The sequence below is a fragment of the Argopecten irradians genome, chromosome 6 (genome assembly GCF_041381155.1).
Source record: "Argopecten irradians isolate NY chromosome 6, Ai_NY, whole genome shotgun sequence".
Taxonomy (NCBI): domain Eukaryota; kingdom Metazoa; phylum Mollusca; class Bivalvia; order Pectinida; family Pectinidae; genus Argopecten; species Argopecten irradians.
Genome location: NC_091139.1, coordinates 21,052,458 through 21,058,558, shown reverse-complemented (window position 1 = coordinate 21,058,558; position 6,101 = coordinate 21,052,458).

Genomic DNA, 6,101 nt, shown 5'->3' with positions numbered 1-6,101 from the left:
TTCTGAAGTGACTGTTTCCTCTATACTATCTAATGCACTAGAGTCAAATTTGCCATTGTCAACAAAATGTCTTATAATTACATTCCTAATTTCAGCTTTCCTCAAATTAGTTTTGATAGTAAGGCCTAAATGTTTACCCAATAACAGTAAATCCTTCTTACTAACTTGCAAAAGAACTTTCAGGGATGGCGCTTTAACAAACTGTTCTACCTGCATAGAAGTCATGTTTATCTAGCTGTTGGTTTCAAATGTAAACTCCAAGTTTGTACACAAAAATTTTGCAAATTTCTTAATTAATTTTTCAAAGTTAGATTTCACAAATAAAATATCGATCTCGGACAAGAGCCCCCAATTTCTGTTACATGAACGAATAACAGAAAGGAGAAACCAGCAGCTAAATTCAAAACACAATTTAATTATATATACAAATATTATACAGAGATGGTTTACAATGTCTAAAGTAATTGGTGGTGGTACAAGAGTAGTACGATGATTTAAAGTGTTACTTATCTGTATGCGAATGTCCTGGTATAATCCTTGATCCTTCCAGGTTTCAAATTAACAATAATCAAAAATCCACGAGGAAAATGAATGTCCACAGATGATTTGTAAAGTTCCAGGCAATATGAATAAATCCACACAAAGTGTTGTAATAATCCACAGATAAAGTCACAATAGCTCTCCCAATAGAATCTTATATGGCACTGCATGATTCTTGATATGTCTCATTACAGGTCTCATTACAGTTCTGATTAGCCTTGGGCAGCTGGAGTATATATAGCTTAACCCTAATTCAAGAATATTGGAGAACCTTCTACTTCTAGAAATATCTAACTAAAAGCAGTAAACAAATAAACACACATAACTTTCTGGAAATAGATCATTCTAGATCTCTACTTAAAATCAACATGTTTACAAACATATTTGTTTATACATGATTATATTCTAGAAAGTTCTATAACCTAGACTTATGATATGACCTTTATAGGATGTATTGATAAAAAATGCTATAGGAGTTATCCCCCTTATCTCATAACTACATGTATTTAGTGTCATACATAACACTGGTCCCTGTGTATGTTACTAGGTGCCACATTTGGAGCGCGAGACTTTCTAACGAGAAGCATCACGTCGGAGATGTGAGCCATTCAAAAGGGCTTCAAAACATGATTTAGACATGGAGGTGAGTAAATAAATAATCATTAGGTCATCTGACCCGAAGGGTCAGGATGACCTATAGTCATCATGATTTGTCCGTCGTCGTCCGCCGTCCGTCATGCGTAAACTTTTTCCTTTAAAACGCTACTCCTCCTTAACCGCTGGGCGGATGTCATCCATATTTGGTGTGAAACATTATTGGGGAAGGACAATCATATTTTATATAAATGAGCTTGGTCCTACCCCTAGGGGCTGAGGGGTGGGGCCCCAAAAGGGCGAATTTTCTAATTTTAAGCTTTAAAATCCTACTCCTCCTTCATCATTGGATAGATTTCATCCATATTTGGTGTGAAACATTATTGGGGAAGGACAATCATATTTTATATAAATGAGCTTGGTCAGATCCCTAGGGGCTTAGGGGGGTGCCCCAAAAAGGCAAATTTTCTTAATTTTAGCTTTAAAATCCTACTCCTCCTTCATCCTTGGATGGATTTCATCCATATTTGGTGTGAAACATCATTGAGGACGGACAATCATATTTTACATAAATGAGCGTGGTCCAACCCCTAGGGGCTGAGGGATGGGGCCCCCAAAGGGCAAATTTTCTTCATTTTAGCTTTAAAATCCTATTCATCCTTGGATGGATTTCATCTATATTTAGTGTAAAACATTACTGGGGAAGGATAATCATATTTGATGTAAATGAGCGTGGTCCAACCCCTAGGGGCTGAGGGATGGGGCCCCAAATGGGCAAATTTTCTTTATTTTAGCTTTAAAATCCTACTCCTCTCCTTCATTCTTGAATGGATTTCATCCATATTGATGTGAAAACATCAATTGGGGACGGACAATCATATTTTATATAAATGAGCCTGGTCCGACCCCTTGGGGCTGAGTGGTGGGGCCCTACATGGGGAAATTTTCCTAATTTTAGCTTTAAAATCCTTCTTCTCCTTCATCCTTGGATCGATTTCATCCATATTTGGTGTGAAACATCATTGGGGAAGGACAATCATATTATAGAGGAGCCTGGTCCGACCCCTAGGGGCTGAGGGGTGAGCACCAGATGGGGAAATGTTCTTAATTTTAGCTTTAAAATCCTACTCCTCCTTCATCCTTGGATGGATTTCATCCATATTTGACGTGAAACATCATTGGGGATGGACAATCATATTTTATATAAATGAGCCTGGTCCGACCCCTAGGGGCTGAGAGGTGGGGCCCCAAATGGAATTTTTTTTTTATTAATTTTAGCTTTAAAATCCTTCTCCTCCTTCATCCTTGAATGGATTTCATCCATTTTGACGTGAAACATCATTGGGGATGGACAATCATATTTTATATAAATGAGCCTGGTCCGACCCCTTGGGGCTGAGAGGTGGGGCCCCACATGGGGAAATTTTCTTAATTTTAGCTTTAAAATCCTTCTCCTCCTTCATCCTTGGATCGATTTTCATCCATATTTGGTGTGAAACATCATTGGGGAAGGACAATCATATTATTATATAAATGAGCCTGGTCCGACCCCTAGGGGCTGAGGGTGGGCCCCAAATGGGGAAATTTCTTAATTTTAGCTTTTAAAATCCTACTCCTCCTCCATATCCTTGGATGAATTTTATCCATATTTGGTGTGGAAACATCATTGGGGAAGGACAATCATATTTTATATAAATGAGCTCTGGTCCGACTCCTAGAGGCTGAGTGGTGGGGCCCCAAAAGGGCAAATTTTCTTAATTTTAGCTGGCCCACTTCCTGTTTTAATGTTTCAGTCTCCGATCTCAATGAAAATTGGTCTATAGGGGTTTTAATTGATGCCGAACAACATGCAAACATTTTCGTAAAGATTTTGGTATTCCAAGATGGCCGCTGGCCCATTTCCTTTTTAAGGTTTCAGTTCCGATCTCAATGAAAATTGGTCTATAGGGGTTTTAATTGATGCCGAACAACATGCAAACATTTTCGTAAGATTTTTGTATTCCAAGATGGCCGCTGGCCCACTTCCTGTTTTAAGGTTTCAGTCTCCGATCTCAATGAAAATTGGTGTCTATAGGGGTTTTAATTGATGCCGAACAACATGCAAACATTTTCGTAAAGATTTTGGTATTTCAAGATGGCCGCTGGCCCACTTCCTGTTTTAAGGTTTCAGTCTCCGATCTCAATGAAAATTGGTCTATAGGGGTTTTAATTGATGCCGAACAACATGCAAACATTTTCCTCAAGATTTTTGTATTCCAAGATGGCCGTTGGCCTACTTCCTGTTTTAAGGTTTCAGTCTCCGATCTCAATGAAAATTGGTCTGTAGGGGTTTTAATTGATGCCGAAACAACATGCAAACATTTTCGCGTAAAGATTTTGGTATTCCAAGATGGCCACTGGCCCACTTCCTGTTTTAAGGTTTCAGTCTCCGATCTCAATGAAAATTGGTCTATAGTGGTTTAAATTGATTCAGAAGGGGTAACTTTAGGTAAGGACAATCATATTTTATAAAGGACCGAGGTAAGACCCATGGGGGATAGTATGACTGAGGTCCAAAATGGGAGCTTTGCTGAAATTTGGCTTTAAAATCTGACTCCTCCTTATATTAATCCTTGAATGGGTTTCGACCATATTTGGGATGAAGGGCTACCAAGTTTGTTCAACAAATAGTTGGGAGTTAACATTCTATATTTCCGGTATGAATCAAGAATGGCCACGTTCGAATCTAAAATTATTCATAACACTGATATTTTACTTTGCTGCAATAATGTGTTTTGTTGCTCAAAAATGGTGAATTATTCAGCAAATTTTCAAACTTGACCATGAAATGTATTCCCAGACATATTACTACTCGTTATGGTTAAACTGCTATCAATCACAGTAAAACTAAAAACAACAAAAAAGATATATAAAGGAACTGTTATACCCTCAATTTTGCAGATTAGGGGTCTCAAAAATAACACCAACACCTTCTTTTAAGCGTTTGTGTCTTTTAAAATGAGCACATTCATGTTAAAAGTCACTATATGTCTTTCACTGTTCCTCAGTGATAACCATATCATTGGCTGCTTTCTCGCCTCATGACCTATCCATTGTTTTTTGGTTGAGTCCGAATCAAGAGATACTCGAGATATCATTATCCAATTCGTCGAAAGCCAGATGACGTCTTCGATGTCGAAGAGCTCATGTGACACTGCATTTGCCAGTTGAAACATGGGTCAGGGATGTGGGATCTCTTTCAGTATTCTACATGCTGTTTCAGACATCTCCGACCATAATGGAAATTACACCAGAAGCACATTCTTCCAATGGTGGGAGAATAAGTCAAAAATGTTAATATGTTTTTCATTGGACTGACTTCCCCACTCCCTGAATGTTGCTGGTTGTGTCCACATCGTGGTGTCATGCGCAAGAGACATTGAAGACTCACCAGATCTCCTAAAGTGCTTTCCAGACTGTGCAAAGAGTGAAACTTCACTGCAGACCTCATTTAAGACCTCAAGATATCACCTGTGGCACTGACATAGGGAAAACGAAATTAAGTATAAACCAAACTCAACCTCCGCAGGAATGCAACAAATCTAGGTGAAACTTTGGTTGGAAACAGGAAGAGCTCACCGCTTTAGAACCATGATAACCCTATAATGTAATGTCCACATCAGGTCACCGAGGTCGAAGACCGACAAATGTTTCCTGCCATCTTATATTTCCTTGCGAATACACATGAAATAAAAAATGGATGTGCTCATTCTAAAACACAATATTTCGAAAAGTTCATGGTATTTACGAACTCTTAATTTGCGGCAATGGGACCAACTTTAAATTCAAATTTGGAATATATCTCCAATAGTCCACTGTTACTTTCAGGAAATTCCTATACACCAGGAAACTGTAGTGTTAGCGGTTTGGAAAAAATACATATCATATGCCGCATCTAAGCTGTTGCCAATAACGACGGACCATTTATGAAGCTTAAAATATTTTTTTCATAAAATCATTCATATATTGGATTATTTGTTCCTGACAGTGTAAAATGTGGATCATATTGATACCTCAGGTTGTCTTCTCCGTCTAATTTTCATCGTTCAGAGGAAAACGTCAACTGAGATAAATGGAGCTATCTAAAGACCAGTATCAATAAAGCTCCATTACATAAAAATGATATTGCACCTTGTAGACATTAAAGGGACAATTCACTCAGGCTAATTCTTTTACAATAACCAAGAAAAAAAATATGGCATAAATGTATAGTTCTACATTTCTTATGAAACATATAACATAAGATATTGACAAATTCCACGTCATTGTTTAGTATTTTAATTGATACCGTTGTAATTACAAAGCATTGATCAATACGAATAAACAGGTACAATATGTTCGCTGTACCCGTATCCGAGCCAAAGCCACGCACGCTAAACAAATGAACTACATAACCACTGTGGATGTAATATATAATAATGATTTTTTAGGCAAGACAATTCACCTAATAAGGTAAAAAAACTTCTGTCAGAGTGATTTGAGCAGTTCTAGACAAAAGTAGCATTACTCTACAAGCAAGGGTCTGGGTTCGGCATACAAGATATTCGACCACAATGTGTAATGGCGGACAGCGAGTGAGTTTGAACATTCACACGCATTTCACCACCCTGGGATTTTCTGACATATCACAGTAAAACTGACTGATCTAATTTCCATTAGAACCTGGGGTTTTTCCGATATATCTACAAATTCTAATGTTCTCGTAGAATGAATTGTCCCTTTAACGTACAGTTTCCTTCATACCAGTTGAATCGAGACAATGATTGTTATCTTAATATTTTTGATGGCATTAACATCGCGTATTGTGCCTGAAGTACGATTGACTTACAACAATCTTCAATGAGTACAACTTTGTCCAATAGTTCTTACTGATCAGTTATTAAACTAGGACCAAAAGAATATTTCACCATACCGTCAGCCATGTCGAA